Raw genomic sequence first — 17,669 nt, 5'->3', positions numbered from 1 at the left:
ATAAGGCTTCAGAGGAGTCTGACATCTCCACCTCAAAAGGAAATAAAATTAGAATGTCACCTCTAGAGGTATGTCCAGTTAAGGTGACATCTTTTTGGACACACAGAAGAGGTCCAACAAGGCCACTGGTCCAGTGTCAGAAGCCTAAGGGATGTCACTGGATTGCCCCTGTCTGTCCAGGTGTATGAATGTGTGGTGGTCATCAGTGGTTGTCTTTAGTCTCTGTGTGTATCTGGGTGTCTGTTTTTCTGTCACTTCCTGCTCTCTCTATTAACCAATGCTTTCTCTGGTATGAGAATCCCCTGGCTTAAGAATCTTCTGTTGGGGACCCAAATCTTTTTTGGTTCTGCAATGTCACCTAGACAGAAACACAGAAACAAACAAAACAACAAAAACAAGAACCTTCCACCTGTCTCAGTCCCTGAGAGGAAGCCCTTGCTAGGTTCATTGCTTGCCTCCTGCTCATGGTCAGGGTTGGTCTCTGTGAGGAGAAGCCAAGTTTCTCATTCAAACCCCTTTGCATCTAGGTACAGGTTAACCAATGACTTGCAGACTTCTGTGTTGGTGTACCGGGCTAATTACTTTCAGACTCATAGTCTGGAGCTTTGGATTTCACTGCAAAACCTTTCCAGACAGAAACCTTCAGCTGCCCATGAGCTGTCCCATCAACTGTCACAAGCCACAGAGGAAATAGAGACCAATGGAGCCAACAGAGAGTTCGCCAACCAGGTCACCAAAATGTTGTCCCAGGGGGGTAAGCCTACGGCATGAAGGTAAAAGCAGTCAATAAACCAGACATCTACATTCCCACATTCATGAGTCAGGAAACCGCTTACAAGAGGGGGAAGAAAGTCTGTAAGAGAACCCTGTGTTCCATCATGACAGGGCTGCTGCACTGCTGAACTCTCAGCAGCTCTGAGCACTTGCACGATCCCTGCACAAGAGCAGACCTGTCAGCCTTCCCTTCATGGAGAGAGAGGAGTCATGAGTCTCCAGAGCTCCTTAGAATCTATCTGCAGTTAATGGTGCTGGAGCTGAAGAAGCATTTTGTTCAGCGATATTACCCCTAGAAATAAGCCTATGTTGTTATCAATAACTCCTCACCGTTGCATCTATAAATAACCCCAAATGAAATCATGGGACCCCAAAAAATTTTTAAAGAGTGGAGGGAGAGTAATTGAGATGAGAAAGCAGCTAGGGAGTGGGAAAGGGACAGGAGATGGAATAGAAGGGTTGATATGACCAAAATACCTTATACACACATATGGGAACAATTTCTCTGTGTCATTAATGTGCTAGAACACTGTTTAATATTGTTTAGCTTTTACTTTTGATATGTATGAGTATTTTCCTATGTGTATGTGTGTATGTAACGTGTGTTCTCGGTACTTGCACAAGTCAAAAGTGGGCATCAGATTCCCTGTAACTGGCAATAATATCTCAGAATATAAAACCAAGCACATTGTTTTAATGATCATGTATTGTTTTATTGCAATGGCCAGTTAAGTAATCATTTGTAGACCTGATAATTATGATATATTGAGATTTGTTGTGTAGACAATAAACAAGCATAAATGACTATTGATCTATAATTTGTAATACCTATATAACTTAAAGACTAAGACAATAAACAACTGTCCAACAAATGAGGAAATGACCTCAAAGTGTAAACAATGTATAAGTATCTTGATCAAAGGTAGAAATGTACATTGCAATATAATAAATATGTATCAACATATAAAAATGTTTTGAGGGCTGGAGAGATAGCTCAGTGGTTAAGAGCACTGACTGCTCTTCCAGAGGTCCTGAGTTCAATTCCCAGCAACCACATGGTGGCTCAAAACCATCTGTAATGAGATCTGGTGCCCTCTTCTGGCCTACAGGCAGGATACTGTATAAATAAATAAATAAATAAATCTTTAAAAAAAAATAAAGGTTGACCCATCAGCTACGCCAGAAGAAGCTGCTCTCTAATCAAGCCTCGGGAGCCAAGAAAGTCAGATCTGCCAGTGAACTTCCGGCCTTGAAAGTTGACTAGTCGCAGGGTAGAGAGGCTCGGCTCGCAGTTGCAGCAGAGAAGTGCTGCAATCAGGAATAGGCTTTGGGGGACTGGCGCGGTGGCAGACGCAAGCGGAGGGGACAGGCACGCAATAACAAGAGCAGATCGCCCCACTACAAGTAAATCAAAGAGAAAACCCGAGGGGGGACCGACGCGGTGTCTGGCACCGGCCTGAGACAGAGGCAAGCGGTGGGGGCCAGCACAGCGGCAGACGCACGAGGCGGGGACGGGCGCACAATAATGAGAGCAGATCACCCCACTACAATTAAATCAAAGAGGTAGGCCTTTTGTTGGTGAGGTCACTGGCAAACGGGGAGCCTGGTTCTGATCCTGAAGACCCTTGGGAGAGGTGAGAGGGTTCGTGGCCTGCAGCAGGAACCAGGAAACAGCGAGGGCAATTGGTAAGCGGAAACCTTGGCCAGCAGGGAAACCTGATCTGGTTTTAAAAGAGCCATTAGATAGGATCAATAGGAAGAGATGGGCAGGCACCAAGGCAAGAATTCACCCAATAATCTGAAAAACAACATGAAAACACCAGAACCCAATGATCTTACAACAGAAGTATTTGAACACCCTAACACAGAAGAAGTGGAAAAAATTGACTTTATGAAGACAATAGAGTCCCTTAAACAACATGTAAAAAATGCCCTTATAGAAATGGATGAGAAGTATAACAAAAAGTTTGAAGAAATGAGTAAATACGTACATAATACCCTGGGAAACCAAGAAAAAACGATCAAACAGGTAATGGAAACAGATCAAGAACTAAAAACTGAAATGAAGGTAAGGAAGAAAACACAAACTGAGGACCAGCTGGTTATGGAAAATCAAGGTCAATGAGCAGAGTCTACAGAAACAAGCATAATCAATAGAATATAAGAGATAGAAGAAAGAATCTCAGATTCTGAGAACACCATAGAGAAAATAAACGCACAGATCAAAGAAAACAGCAAAGCCAACAAATTCTCAACACAAAACATTCAGGAAATATGGGACACAATAAAAAGACCAAACCTAAGAATAATAGGAATAGAAGAAGGAGAAGAGTCACCGCTCAAAGGCCCAGAAAATATTTTTAACAAAATTATGGAAGAAAACTTTCCCAACATAAAGAAAGATATTCATTTAAATATTCAAGAAGCATACAGAACACCAAACAGACTGGATCAAAGAAAAACATCTCCTCGCCAAAATAATAATCAAAACAAAAAATGTACAGGTTAAAGAAAGAATATTAAGAGCTGCAAAGGAAAAAGGGCATGTAACTTATAAAGGTAAACCGATCAAACTTACACCTGACTTCTCTATGGAAACCATGAAAGCCAGAAGGTCCTGGATAGATGTACTGCAGAAGCTAAGAGACCATGGATGCAAACCCAAACTACTATACCCAGCCAAGCTATCGTTCATTATCAATGGAGAAAACAAGACATTCCAGGATAAGAACAAATTTAAACAATACGTAGCCACAAATCCAGGCCTACAGAAAGTAATAGAAGGAAAATCGCAACCCAAGGAATCCAACATTACCAACACTGCCTACAATAACTCAGGCATCTAGCGAGCCTTCACCAGAACATCTCAAAGAAGGGAGATACACAAACTCTACTACCAAAAACAATAAGAATAACCGGAGTAAACAACCACTGGTCATTAATATCACTTAATATTAATGGGCTCAATTCACCTATAAAAAGGCACAGGCTAAAAGATTGGATACGAAAACAGGATCCAACATTCTGCTGTTTGCAAGAAACACATCTCAACCACAAAGACAGGCACCTACTCAGAGTAAAGGGTTGGGAAAAGGTGTTTCAAGCAAATGGTCCTAAGAAAAAAGCAGGTGTGGCCATACTAATTTCTAACAAAACTGACTTCAAACTAAAATCAATCAGAAGAGACCAAGACGGTCACTTTATACTCATAACAGGAACAATTCATCAGGAGGACATCTCAATCCTGAATATATACGCCCCCAATATAAAAGCACCTACTTATGTAAAAGAAATATTACTAGAACTCAAGGCAGACATCAAACCACACACACTAGTAGTAGGAGACTTCAACACACCTCTCTCTCCAAGGGACAGGTCAATCAGACAGAAACCTAATAGAGAATTAAGAGAATTATTGGAGGTAATGAAGCAAATGGACTTAACAGACATCTATAGAACATTCCACCAAAATAGGAAAGAATATACCTTCTTCTCTGCAGCTCATGGAACCTTCTCAAAAATTGACCACATACTCGGAAACAAAGGAAACCTCCACAGATACAAAAAAATATCAGTGTCCACTTGTGTCTTATCAGATCATCACGGATTAAAGTTAGAAGGCAACAACCACGCTGCCCCCAAAAAACCGACAAACTCATGGAAACTGAACAGTCAACTACTGAACCACACCTGGGTCAAGGAAGAAATCAAGAAAGAAATTAAAGTCTTCCTTGAATTTAATGAAAATAAGGAGACAACATACTCAAACCTATGGGACACGATGAAAGCAGTGCTAAGAGGAAAGTTCATAGCACTAAGTGCCCACCTAAAGAAAATGGAGAATGCATACATTGGGGACTTAACAACACACCTGAAAGCTCTAGAAAAAAAAAAGAAGCAGACGCGCCCAGGAGAAGTAGAAGACTGGAAATAATAAAACTGAGGGCGGAAATCAACAAAATAGAAACGCAGAAAACAGTCCAAAGAATCAATGAAACAAAAAGTTGGTTCTTGAAGAAAATCAACAAGATCGACAAACCCCTATCCAAACTAATTAAATGACAGAGAGAGAACACGCAAATAAATAAGATCCGAAATGAAAAGGGGGACATAACCACAGACACAAAGGAAATTCAGAGACTCATTAGATCTTACTACAAAAGCCTGTATGCCACAAAACTGGAAAATACAAAAGAAATGGACATTTTTTAAAATAAGTACCATATACCAAAGCTAAACCAAGACCAGGTGAACAATCTAAATAGACCTGTTAGTAGCGAAGAATTAGAAACAGTTATTAAAAATCTCCCTTCGAAAAAAAGCCCAGGACCAGATGGTTTCAATGCAGAATTCTACCAGAACTTCCAAGAAGAGCTAATACCTATACTCCTTAATGTATTTCACAATATAGAAACAGAGGAGTCATTGCCAAATCCTTTTATGAAGCTACAGTTACCCTGATACCAAAACCACACAAAGACCCAACCAAGAAAGAGAATTACAGGCCTATCTCACTCATGAATATTGACACAAAAATTCTCAGTAAAGGGGCTGGAGAGATGGCTCAGGGGTTAAGAGCATTGCCTGCTCTTCCAAAGGTCCTGGGTTCAGTTCCCAGCAACCACATGGTGGCTCACAACCATCTGTAATGGGGTCTGGTGCCCTCTTCTGGCCTGCAGGCATACACACACAGACAGAATATTGTATACATAATGAATAAATAAATATTTTAAAAAAATTCTCAATAAAATATTGGCAAACCGAATCAAAGAATACATCCGAAAAATTATCCATTATAATCAAGTAGGCTTCATCCCAGAGATGCAGGGCTGGTTCAACATACGAAAATCTATCAATGTAATCCACCATATAAATAAACTGAAAGAAAAAAACCATATGATCATTTCATTAGATGCTGAAAAGCATTCGACAAAATTCAACACCCCTTTATGATAAAAGTCTTGGAGAGATTAGGAATACAAGGGTCCTACCTAAATATAATAAAAGCTATTTACAGCAAACCAACAGCTAACATTAAATTAAAAGGAGAAAAACTCAAAGCCATCCCACTAAAATCAGGAACACGACAAGGATGTCCACTCTCTCCATACCTCTTCAATATAGGGCTTGAAGTTCTAGCAATAGCAATAAGACAACATAAGGGGATCAAGAGGATTCGTATTGGAAAGGAAGAAGTTAAGCTTTCGTTATTTGCAGACGCTATGATAGTATACATAAGCGACCCCAAAAACTCTACCAAAGAACTCCTACAGCTGATAAACACCTTTAGTAATGTGGCAGGATACAAGATCAACTCCAAAAAATCAGTTGCCTTCCTATACACTAAGGATAAGGAAGCAGAGAGGGAAATCAGAGAAGCATCACCTTTCACGATAGCCACAAATAGCATAAAATATCTTGGGGTAACTCTGAAAAAGGAAGAGAAAGATCTATTTGACAAGAACTTTAAGTCTTTGAAGAAAGAAATTGAGGAGTATACCAGAAAATGGAAGGACCTCCCTTGCTCTTGGATTGGGAGGATCAACATAGTAAAAATGGCAATTCTATCAAAAGCAATCTATAGATTCAATGCAATCCCCATCAAAATCCCATCAAAATTCTTCACAGGTCTGGAGAAGACAATAATCAACTTTGTATGGAAAAAAAAACCCAGGATAGCCAAAACAATCTTATACAATAAAGGATTGTCTGGAGGCATTACCATCCCTGACTTCAAACTCTATTACAGAGCTACAGTATTGAAAACAGCTTGGTATTGGCATAAAAACAGAGAAGTCGACCAATGGAATCAAATAGAAGACCTAACTTTAACCCACAAACCTATGAACACCTGATTTTCGATAAAGGAGCTAAAAGTATACAATGGAAAAAAGAGAGCATCTTCAACAAATTGTGCTGGCAAAACTGGATGTCAATCTGTAGAAGAATGAAAATAGATCCATATCTATCACCATGCACAAAACTCAAGTCCAAATGGATTAAAGACCTCAATATCAGTCCGAACACACTGAACCTGATAGAAGAGAAAGTGGGAAGTACTCTACAACACATGGGCACAGGAGACCACTTCCTACGTATAACCCCAGCAGCACAGACATTAAGGGCCTCATTGAATAAATGGGACCTCCTGAGACTGTGAAGCTTCTGTAAAGCAAAGGACACTGTCACTAGGACAAAAAGGCAACCCACTGACTGGGAGAAGATCTTCACCAACCCCGCAACTGACAAAGGTCTGATCTCCAAAATATATAAAGAACTCAAGAAACTAGAACGCAAAAGGCTAATCAACCCAATTATAAAATGGGGCACTGAACTGAACAGAGAATTCTCAACAGAAGAAGTTCAAATGGCCAAAAGACACTTAAGGTCATGCTCAACTTCCTTACCAATCAGGGAAATGCAAATCAAGACAATTTTAAGATACCATCTTACACCTGTCAGAATGGCTAAAATCAAAAACACCAATGATAGCCTTTGCAGGAGAGGTTGTGGAGAAAGGGGTACACTCATCCATTGCTGGTGGGAATGCAAACTTGTGCAACCACTCTGGAAAGCAGTGTGGCGGTTTCTCAGGAAATTCGGGATCAACCTACCCCTGGACCCAGCAGTACCACTCTTGGGAATATACCCAAGAGAGGCCCTATCATACAACAAAAGTATATGCTCAACTATGTTCATAGCAGCATTGTTTGTAATAGCCAGAACCTGCAAACAACCTAGATGCCCTTCAATGCAAGAATGGATGAAGAAAGTATGGAATATATACATATTAGAGTATTACTCAGCAGTAAAAAACAAGGACTTCTTGAATTTTGCGTACAAATGGATGGAAATAGAAAACACTATCCTGAGTGAGGTAAGCCAGACCCAAAAAGAGGAACATGGGATGTACTCACTCATATTTGGTTTCTAGCCATAAATAAAGGACATTGAGCTTATAATTCGCGATCCTAGAGAAGCTAAATAAGAAGGTGAATCCAAAGACAAACATATAGGCATCCTCCTGAATATTAACCTTAATCAGGAGATGAAAGGAGACAGAGACAGAGACCCACATGGGAGCACTGGACAGAAATCTCAAGGTCCAAATCAGGAGCAGAAGGAGACGGAGCACGAGCAAGGAACTCAGGACCGCGAGGGGTACACCCACACACTGAGACAATGGGGATGTCCTATTGGGAATTCACCAAGGCCAGCTGGCCTGGGTCTGAAAAAAGCATGGGATAAAACCGGACTTGCTGAACATAGCGGACAATGAGGACTACAGAGAACTCAAGAACAATGGCAATGGGTTTCTGATCCTACTGCATGTACTGGCTTTGTGGGAGCCTAGGCAGTTTGGATGCTCACCTTACTAAACCTGGATGGAGGTGGGCGGTCCTTGGACTTCCCATAGGTCAGGAAACCCTGATTGCTCTCTGAGCTGATGAGGGAGAGGGGTTTGATAGGGGGAGGGGGAGGGAAATGGGAGGCGGTGGCAGGAAGGAGGCAGAAATCCTTAATAAATAAATAAATTTAAAAAAATAAAGGTTAAAAATGTTTTGAGCAGAGGTAGAAGCATGCATGCATACAGTATTCAATATAATTTAACTTTGTATCAATATACAAGAATCTATACCAACGTAATTGTCTATAAATAATACATCACATGTATTCACTCTATTACTCACTATTATTATTTGTTCAAGTAAGATCACACTAATCTATTTTCCCATCCAATTTTTCCTTTTTTTAATGATCCCTGAGCCTATAAAATTATACCCCAACCCCCAACCCTATACCAATTATAGTCACCCCCTAAAAGATGTCTCTTACCCTGAGAACAAACTTTATTGGGAAAGGGGATGTCACCTTTCAGAATTACTTCTAGCTGTCATGGGGGTGTTCATTGTGGAAAACTTGAACATTATTTATATACACATGTACAGATATATATATGCAATGAAAGGTATGATAAAGACAAAAACAGACATGAAGAAAAGTAAATTTTTTTCTAAATTCTTTTTTCTTTCTGTCCCATACCAAATGGCTCTTGACATGAGATAGAAACTCTGGGTTTTTCTTTTAACAATGTGCTTAGATTTAGAGAAGGACAGAGCTGTTGTCTGACACCAAAACCAGCTCTATATATTTATATATATTTTATCACCTGTTCTTATAAGTCATACTCATTTTTCTTGATGATCCTTATTGAATAGTTATTTTTCCTTCTGTCAGCATCCAAACATCCAGGGTCTCTTGAATTTTTGAAGACCAGTATTTTCCTACAAAGACAAAACCATAACCCTGCCTCAACATATATGCTTTCTTTACCAACTCTATGGTTATCACCATTGTGGATGAGCTGTCATTTATCCTTTTCAAGAGGTTTCTACTTTCTAAACTGAATCTTTATTAATTTTGATGGTATCTATTGTTTTTCTTCTCCTGTGGAAACAAGAGCAAAACCCCATCCCCAATGCAGCACATCTCCTAGCTTCCATTGTGAGGTCAGCACATCCTTGAAATAAACCAGTTGGTTTAATTCAGAAGATTTTTCTATTATCCAGTGTCTCTCTGCTGCTGTTGTCCGTTTCTGATTAACTTTAAGAAAATTCAAGGCTAATAGGGCATTTTCCACCCCTTTCTATCTGTTTAACATATCCTTTATAGTTTGATTTGTTCTTTCTATAACTGCTTGACCAGTAGGATTGTGTGGTATACCTGTAATATGCTTAATAATAATAAGCAAAAAACCACCTCATTTTCCTAGAGACATATGCTGGACCCTTATTTGTTTTTATTTGTGCAGGTATACCCATGATGGCCATAACTTCTAATAAATGTGTGATTACTAAATCAGCCTTTTCTAAGCTTAAAGCAGTTGCCCACTGAAAACCTGAATAAGTGTCAATGGTGTGGTGCACATATTTTAATTTTCCAAATTCTGCAAAGTGGAAACATCCATCTGCCAGATTTCATTCCTTTGAGTGCCCTTTGAGTTAGTTCCTGCAGGTAATGGTGTTTGGTTATAGAAAGAGCAAGTAGGGCATCTCTTTATAATCTCCTTAACTTGTTGACATGTAATAGAAAACTAGCTCAAATTTAAGAAATAGATGGTTATTTATTTAGGGGTAAACTTACATATCAGAATTCTCTGCTTGAACAGAGACCGAATCCAGCAGTCTTCAATATCTTAGGCATTTCCACTATGTAGGGCTACAAGAATTAGAGACAAAGTTTCCACAGTGACTTGGGAGCAGAGATACAATGTATTGTATCAACTTCACAAAATCCCCATTTCTTCTGGCCAACCCTCACCAGAGCAGGCTTCCATGTGAGGCATACTCTCTAAACCCTTGACTGTAACAGGCCTTCTCTAATTAGTTGTCCTTCACAGACTCCTTCTAAGATAATGGGCCATCAGATATCCTGGATCTTCATCTTTCCTTATTGCTCAGGGCATGCCTCAATTTTCTTTCTACCATAGTATTTATGACTGAAAAAAGTTGCGCATTATGGTACTTTTGGTGAGCTTTTCATCTCAGGCACCTTGTAGGAAGAATGGGTGGGCATGGTAGCAAACAACTACTAACCCAGTCTTTAAGAAGTTGAGATAAATGACTTGACTTCTATGAATCTAGACCAGCCTGGGTTGCAGTAGAAGACTTTAAACTAAAACCAAAATAAACCAACCCAAAAAACCTAGTTGAAAAAAAAAAGACTATCAAATAAATGCTTATGAAAACATGCACACGCGTGCGTGCACACACACTTACACACAATAAAAATATAACCTAAAATTTTCTAGAAAATGACTTTGAGATGGATGGAATTTTAGAAAGAAGAATTTGAAATTAACTTTGATTTTCTTGGGGGCATGGTCTTAGGTTACCACAAAACTCCTGACCTTTCTTTCTCTTGTAGTCTGCCTTTGGCCATTTCACTTTGTCTTATTCAAGAGTTGGGAAGCAAAGGGACAAGCTGAAATTCCTGTCTGCTAATAAAGCTGCCCTTGAAGCATGTTTAGTAAATCAGTCCTCAGGTGGTGGTCTGAGGTAACCAATAGCTTTCACTAACCAGACAGTCCCTGCTGCACACCCCTGAGCCAGTGCCTGTGCAGGCAGCACAGGAAGCTTATTTTATGAACTCATTTCAACTCTGCAAACTTAGTTAGCACCTGTGTCCCAAAGCACATATCAAGCCATGTACCTCGATTTGAGAGTTAGAGAGCTGGTCTCTACAGTAACAGAAGAAATATGTGGTGATCTGTTTCTCTAGAACAATTTTATGGGCCTGAGGAAAGAAGTTCCTCAGTTTAAGAGTTTATTTTCTGAAACTAGTTTAAAGAACATTTGTTAGGTGAAAAAAATTCAATCAAGGATAATCTTCCTTTTTAGGGGAAGGCTTTTTAATACGGAATTTCCATCTGTGATATATTTAAATTCTAGGCCTCAAGCCAACTATAGCAGAGAAAGACCCCTGTTCCCTTCATTGGAGGCAAAACAAACAGTACAGCTGGCGGTGGAGCTTTCCTTTACTTCCCCACTGCTTTCCCTTTCCCCTCAGAGAAGTGCTAGGCTTGCCTCACCATCTCTGAAATCACACCTCACTGCTTTATCCCCTTTTCCTTCACAGCAGACTCTCCTGTTGGCATCAACATACTCATAGCAACCTTAGTGACTTTGAATCATTTCGTCTGCCCCTAACCATGTAGAAAAGGAGAACCATAAACTCCCACAAAGCCATTTTGCAGATCATCCGTAAGAGAAAACTGTCAATATTGAAATACAATACTAGCTTGGCTTGATCCAGAATTGAAGCTCTGACAAAGGCAGGGTTTGCTATTTAGGTGAGCTCGGCCATCTTGCCTGACCACATTAAGCTGGTGGTCCCATCTTATATCCTAGGCACTTCACCAGGGATTTCTAAGTTGAGGTAGAACTCCCAGCGTCCCTAGAACAAAGGCCTAACCCACTGATGCTGTCAATAGAAATCCCATTTAGAATGTGGAACAAATGCACAAATTTCAGACTTTATTATGCATTCTTCTAGCCTCGAAATGGGCAAATTAATCTCCATACAAGCTTAGAACTTCATTTCTTATTTTTCTTGACCTGTGGTATGTATGAATTCAGCCCCTGGGTAGCAATTGGTGTGAGACCAGAACCCACTCTTTAATGGTGAACGCACACATTTAACCAGCACCTGGTGGATTCGCTACTCTGAGAATTGCCTTTGGAAAAAAGAAAATGGTAAAAGCACACAAAGAAATCTGTAATCTCCTCATTCTTAGGAAGAATGTTAGGGCCATTCTTTGGCCCAGCTGGGAAGCAGCAGCAACAGGAATGGCAAAGGGATGCACCTGAACCAGTGTTTGCCAGTGGCCGCCTTGGCCAAGCCTCTCCATTGCTGCTTTCCAGAAGCCAAAGATATAGCAGCAGTAAAGGGGAAGTCCGCCTGAGCCAGCCTGGCAGGGGAGGGCGGCAGAGGCAAGGGCACCTCAGCAGTTTCACCCTCCCCAGTGTTGACTCACTTGCACATGCGCAGTGTGCAGCGCGTTTGTAGCCCTGGGCCTTTCCTTGGAACTTCTTGTGAGATGAGGGGAAAAGGGAGAGAGAGAGAGAGAGAGAGAGAGAGAGAGAGAGAGAGAGAGAGAGAGAGAGAGAGACAGACAGGGAGGGAGGGAGAGACAGAGAGACAGAGAGAGAGAGAGAGCGAGAGAGAGAATTTGGGTGTGTTTGGGGGTGAGAAGTGGCTGATCGGATTTAATTTTTAATTAATCTGCAGCTTGGACTGTACCAAAGCCACTCATTGATTTTTTTTCCCCATAGAGAGGGAAGGGAGTTCACCCTTGGCTTGGGAAAGAGGTCAGACGACTGGAAGGAGCGAAGGCGTTTCTCCCCAACTTCTTTGTGCCTCTGGGAGGGAGAAGAAAACTTAATCCTGGGGTGGGGGTGGGGGGAGTGGGCAACTGAGTCAGGAGTGACTGTTGGGGAAGTCTGTGGCCATCTCAGTCTGAAATAAGGAGTGCGAAAGAGGAAAAAAAGGGAGAGAAAAGGGGAAAAACGGAAGAGAGAAGAGACTTGTATTTTTTTCCTCCTTTTGGGTGTGGCGGACCTTGTGAAAGGGAACCGGCCACGTTGGCGGCACTGAACCTTTGCCAGCGCGCAGTTGGCGGAATATTTTTGCTCCCCCTACCCCCCAGCTTGTCACTTTGGTTGTTTTTTTTTTTTTTTTTTGACACTGGGCGCAGAGTGCTGGGGGGGGGGGGGGGTGGCTGCGGCTGGTGGGAGGACAGGAGCCGGGCGCCGCCTGGAGAGACGCGGAGCGAGCGCAGGAAGTTCAAGTGCGGGAGATCAAAGCAGTGGGAAAGAGGCCGGGCCACTTTGCTTCCCCGCTAGGCTATGGGGAACCGACCGATTGAAAGTGGCATAGGGGCCTCTCGCCCGCCTCACAGGCGCGCACAGCCGAGCCGCGGCGGGACCGGTGGGCGAAGTTTGCCTGTGCTCTACCCGCTCGCCACACCCGCGCTCCCCGCCGCCGACTGTGGAAGAAATTTCTAGAGATCGCCTCCAATTTCCCCCGTTTGGGGAAAGTTACATGGGAAAAAAAAAAAAAGAATGAAAGAAGGAAGAAAGGAAGGAAAGAAGGAAGGAAGGAAAGAAAGAAGGAAGGAAAGAAGGAAGGAAGGAAGGTGCTTATTAAGGGGGTGCGGCAGGCGCGGGCCCGGCTTTGGGGTCCCCACAGGGAGGCGGGCGCAGGACCGGCACCGGCGCCTTCGCGGCCCGGTTCTTCATGGTGCAGCGCAGGCAGCGCGGGCAGTGCAGGCAACGGCAACTGGGAGAGGCGACAACGGTGGCGGGTGCCCGGCGCCTGCAACTTGTTTAAAGTCGCCCAAGGTGGCCAAGGCCTATGAGCCTGGTCCACCTCGCGCTGCTTACCGGAGCCCGCTCGCGTCCTGGGCAGGACGGGGCGGCGGCGGGTGCAGTCGCGGAGGGGAAAGGAGAGGCTGGCAGGGTGGGGATGGGAAAGCGCAGGAGCCATGGCATCCGCCCTGCACCCAGCCAGCCGCCCACCAGAGAAGGAGGCAAGATTGAGAGAGCGGTGGGCCAAGGGGCGCTCTGGCGGAGTGAAAAATTTAATTGCCTCCTGAGGGTGGAAAAAAAAGCCATGAAGACCAAAATAAAAGGGGGGAAGGGGATTCTGGGGTTCAAACCCCGCTATCGCGGCCTACCTTGCGGCCCTTAGAGAAAGTTGATCAACCCAGCAGTTTGCTCTGCACCGAACCCGCACAAGACAGAGGTATCTATCCGTCCTTTCTGTCTGTCCATGCTTAGTGCCAGCCTGAAAGAGGCTGCACTGCCAGGTCGCATGAGTCAGGGCTCTTGCCCCACCCTTCCATTTGCCCTACCCTTGCAAAGAATGAAATCATCGCTTCTGATTCCCTTCTCTGTCCTGCAGCCATCGCCCAGCTTTCTTTTCCTCCTCTTTCCTTGCTGATTTTTCTTTCTTTCTTTCTTTCTTTTTTTTTTTTTTTGTTGGGGGGAGAGGGCAAAAAAACGGAGTCTACTTCTGCAGCTTCCTTGCGCATCTCTTACAAGGATTCCCCCCACCCTCCTTCCGCCCTGCCTTCTGCATCTTTTGGCCTGCTCCTTTGCCACCTGGGGCCACAGGCAGAAATTTGCATTTGAGGTCACCCAAAGTGCCCAGGAACAAAAATATATTTTTATAAACTCTTCTAAGTTAAGGGAAACTGAGGTGACAAATAAGTGTGTGTGTGTGTGTGTGTGTGTGTGTAATTCTCTATTCTGTTTTTGTAGGTGGTTGTCTGTGATGTCTTTATTGTTGTGGGGAGCCCTGGAGGCATTGTACTGGTCACCTCAGTTGCATGGAATTTTGCGGGAGTTTTTAAAAAAAACACTGACTGGAGTAGAGAGCCTTTCTCCAGGAAGTTTGAAGCATAACAAAATAGAGAGCCGGCAAAACTGGCCAAGGGGGCTTCTAATGGTAACATGAATCTTAAGTTCGCCAGGCAGAGAGCGAAATTTGTGTAGCACTGACTGCCTGGAACGTTCCCTATAGACCAGGCTGACCTCTCACTCACAGAGATCCTCCTGCCTTGGCCTGAGTGCTGTGATCAAAGGCCTGTGCCACCAGGACCTGGCTGTTGTTGGATTCTTAATTAGCATTTCAGCACCCCCTGTTCTACTGACAGCAATTTCTTTCTTTTGGATTGAATAAGTGAGAAAACCAGAACAAAGCAGTTATGAATGGCGGCCTTTATAAATATACAATGGTAGGGAAGAGCTGGGAACTTTAAATGTCCATGGAGTCTGAGCTATAATTTTTTTTTATTTATTTATTATTTATTTATTTATTATGTATACAGTTTGCCGGAAGAGGGCACCAGACCTCATTACAGATGGTTGTGGTCCACCATTTGGTTGCTGGGAATTGAACTCAGGACTTTGGAAGAGCAGGCAATGCTCTTAAACACTGAGTCATCTCTCCAGCCCCTGAGCTACAATTTTATAGCTAAAATGTATAGCAGTGTGGGGGAGAGGAGTTAATTAATTAACATGTAATTAACATTTAAGTGTCTCCTTTGGATTAAATCCATGAAGGTATTACTTACTTCTGCCAGATACCATGGCTTAGGGATATAGCACAGACTTGTGGATTTTTGAAAACATTTCTATGGGTATATATACTTTTGTGTAGTTTTAGTCTAAAGAGATCTCTTTGCTCATCTTGGAGGGAACTGGCTTAACCCCAATAAATAATCCAGGACCTACTTTTAGGATCCGGACCTTTTGATGGGGTTAGCTTAGAATATATCAATAATGCTTTCTGTTATTTATTCTTTTTCTACTCCTTAATCTTTCTCCTTTCCCTCTGACCTTCCTTCCTCCTCTGTCTTGAGTACTAAAACGTCTGCTAATTGGGCTGGAGAGGTGGCTCAGAGGTTAAGAGTCCTGGCTGCTCTTGCAGGCTGCCTGTGTTCAATTCCCAGAAACCATATTGTGGCTTACAGTGAGATCTGGTGCCCTCTTCTGGTGGGTGAGCATACGTGCAAGCAGAGCACCATATACAAAATAGATAAATCTTTAAAAAAGTAGTTTGCTAATTCTTGGTTTGGCAAAAGTAGAAAGAAATGAAAGTTAACTTTTCTTTTAAATTTTATTTATTTATCATTAGTATTCCTCTCTCTCTTTCTCTTACTCTCTTTGTGGTGTGCGTGCGTGCGTGCGTGCGTGTGTGTGTGTGTATGTGTGTGTAATAGTCATGATCCTATAGGTGACTCACTAGGTCGCTGTTACCATTTACTTCTGGGATCTTCTCTCAATTCTGTCCAGTCTACCTCACATCATAGTAGAGGTAGGACTCAGCTCCTGATGGACCCCTGAGGCTGCATTGTCACTGGTATCACAGGAACAGAGGGCCCCTCTCTCCCAGGGCCAAAGACCATGCAGTTGCCACTTTGAAATTCTGGGATTGCCTCTGCTGTCACTGTACAAGCTTGCCTTCAAACTGTGGGGTCTCTATTGTGATTCTTTGTGATTGCCGCCAACAACTTTACATGGCACCCTACCATACACGCCTCAATGTCACAGATCGTCCTCAGTCACAACATAGAGGACATGCATGTGGGTGGGCACACTCACCATTCATATATTATCCACGGGGGCTTTAACTTACAAGAGCAGAAATAAGCCTTTTAACAGAGACCACCTGTGTACAACCCATTAGCCATTAACAGTATAATCTAGGGGCCATATGCCTGTCTAAATGGAGCAGTGACCCTGGGAGAAGAGCTGCACCTGCTGTGGGTGAGGAGTCCTCCTTATCTAATTCCTTTCTCTCCTCCCAGAAAGGACTCTGGGATCTCTGAGAAGTGGTTCTGTGGTGGACATTGGGCCGAGGAGGCCAGCTTTGTCCTGCATGTCAGTTCTCATATGGTTAACTATCAATTTCTGACAGCATGTAACTCGCTGACCATCTGTTTGCCTGTAGAATCTGTATGTTCTGTCACTTTGGGGCACACACCCCACCCTGAGGTCAGAGCCTGGGTTACACACACATCACAAATCATCTGAACCCTGGTCCCTCCATGATGCTGTCCCCTGACTACTCCACTTTGGTCTACTACATGAGGACATTTCTGCCCATGTTCCTGACCTCTCATTTCAGGAACACCATCTGCCTTCCCTGCCCTGGCCTTGTACAGTTTTCATCACTGGGCGTCTGCAGAGGCCCATGTCCTTCTCCCCGGGCAATCTTGCCATGCATGGCATGCAAGAGTCCTCCATGCTCTCCTATGGAACAGAGTGGACATATTTCATATCACATCCCCTTTGGCACGTGTACTCTTCTTAGTCTTTACACATGCCCTTCATGACCAGTTTTAGAAATTCTTGATTTTTCTATTTCATGCAGTATGGACCAGCCTCTGACCAGGTCCCTGAAAGCCACTCCTGGGGTCAGTGGTAAGCCTGTCTAGCCTACTTGTGGAGTCCCAGGTCTTAGAGACCTTGTCTAATCAATACTGCTGTAGCACAGTTGTGAGAGGTTATAGAAATGTTTTCCTTACTAAAGTCTGAGGGTCTATGATGTAGGAGGGCCTTCTGTATTTCTGTTGCTTTTATTGGTTAAATAAAGAGACTGCCTTGGCCTTTGATAGGACAGCATCTTAGATAGGCAGAGTAGACAGAACAGAATGCTGAGAGAAAGAAGCACAGATAGGCAGACACCATGATTCCCCTCCCTGAGACAGATGCTGGCTAGACTCAGGCTGGTAAGCCACGACCTCGTGGTGACATACAGATTATTAGATATGGGTTAGTCAAGATGTAAGAGTTAGCCAATAAGAGGGTAGAACTAATGGGCCAGGC

The 17,669-nt window shown here is 43.0% G+C and overlaps 1 long non-coding RNA gene across 1 annotated transcript; it reads right to left on the bottom strand.

Annotated features, from left to right (window-relative positions):
* Positions 1–8,838: 8,838 nt before the first annotated feature.
* LOC121466284 lies at positions 8,839–14,116 on the bottom strand. Its single transcript, XR_005976754.1, has 3 exons — positions 14,012–14,116; positions 9,919–9,993; positions 8,839–9,059 (listed from the first exon to the last, which is right to left on the bottom strand). It is a non-coding gene; the product is annotated as an uncharacterized LOC121466284 (long non-coding RNA).
* Between the last annotated feature and the right edge of the window lie 3,553 nt (positions 14,117–17,669).

This window comes from Microtus oregoni, unplaced genomic scaffold, assembly GCF_018167655.1.
Source record: "Microtus oregoni isolate MIOR12 unplaced genomic scaffold, Mior012 000033F_ref0000390, whole genome shotgun sequence".
Taxonomy (NCBI): domain Eukaryota; kingdom Metazoa; phylum Chordata; class Mammalia; order Rodentia; family Cricetidae; genus Microtus; species Microtus oregoni.
The sequence above is the reverse complement of the archived record's forward strand: the minus strand, read 5'-3'. Positions and strand labels throughout refer to the sequence as shown.